This window comes from Elephantulus edwardii, unplaced genomic scaffold, assembly GCF_000299155.1.
Source record: "Elephantulus edwardii isolate Elephantulus edwardi_28Jun2011 unplaced genomic scaffold, EleEdw1.0 scaffold00089, whole genome shotgun sequence".
NCBI classification, from domain to species: domain Eukaryota; kingdom Metazoa; phylum Chordata; class Mammalia; order Macroscelidea; family Macroscelididae; genus Elephantulus; species Elephantulus edwardii.
In genome coordinates this window covers 11187535-11188718 of record NW_006399839.1, presented here as the reverse complement: position 1 = coordinate 11188718, position 1184 = coordinate 11187535, and the positions used below count along the sequence as shown (strand labels likewise).

Genomic DNA, 1184 nt, shown 5'->3' with positions numbered 1-1184 from the left:
GGGAGCAGGGGCAGGGAGGCCAGCTGGAGCACCCCAGGAACCAGACAGCTAGACAGGAGCAGGGGCCAGGACTCTGGGCTCCCCAGGAGCTCACTGAGTCCGACCACCTGTCCCATCACGATTCCCAGGGCTGTGAAAATCGACCAGCTCATGGCAACAGCGCCTCGGAACTCCTTGGGCGCGCTCTCTCCCAGGTACATGGGCTGGATGTTCATGCTCACACCTGTGCTTACTCCAACCAGCAGCCTGCCCAGCATAATCATCTCAAAGGAACCGGCTTTGCGGCTGAAGCCAAACAGGAACACTGCAGCCACCACAAAGACGTTATTAACCAGGAGGGACTTCTTCCTCCCCAGCATGATGGCTAGGGGCCCTGCCAGCAGTGCTCCCAAGAGGCCTCCCTGGGAGTACAGAGACACGATGAGGGACCACACGAGCAGGACCAGGTGGTCAGGCAGTGGCTGGCCAGTCCTTGCCCTCCAGGTGGCATTGGTGAACTGCTGAATGTACACGGTAGTTGCATTGATGATGGACAGGTTGTAGCCAAATTGAAATGTCCCTCCAATGCCCGGCACAGGCGGTCAGCAGCAGGACCCTGCCCTGAGCCTGCTCCGTCCACGCAGGCATCTGAAACTCTTGTTCTAGCCAGGCAGGGTTCACAATTCATCCCTGTAAAGTCGCAGGTGGGCAGGGGCTCGGGCATTCAGTGGCATCAAGGATGGGGAAAGATCTAGATGCCCTGGTGCCTTGAACACCCCACCTACCCAGCCACCCAGCGAGAAAGCCAACACACAGAAAGTCTTAATTCCCTTATTCTTTTAATGACTGTCAAAGGTCTAGAACTATCAGACCCCCAAGGATCTGAATTGACACAGTGACTTGAATTGACACTGCAACAATGGGTGTGAGCGTGGCAGAGGTTGTGATGATGGAGCAGGGTAGGACAAGGTTCTGATCTGACTTCACAGGGTCCCTATGTGTTGTGTTTTTTTCGGTGACACCTAAAAACAACAACAAGTGCTGTGAAAACCCTGTAGTTGGTGTGGAGGCAACACTAACCCCATCAAGAACATCAACAGCCCCAAACTGCTCTAAGAAAACCTTTGAAAATAGCCCACAAATCTTCAGCTCCAACAAATCTGCAGCCTTCTTCTCCTGCACCTTCCAGTCCCTCTGTCTGTGTA

The 1184-nt window shown here is 54.3% G+C and overlaps 1 pseudogene; it reads right to left on the bottom strand.

The window, feature by feature from the left end:
- Positions 1 to 2: 2 nt before the first annotated feature.
- On the bottom strand, positions 3 to 627 carry LOC102872309 (annotated as a pseudogene).
- Between the last annotated feature and the right edge of the window lie 557 nt (positions 628 to 1184).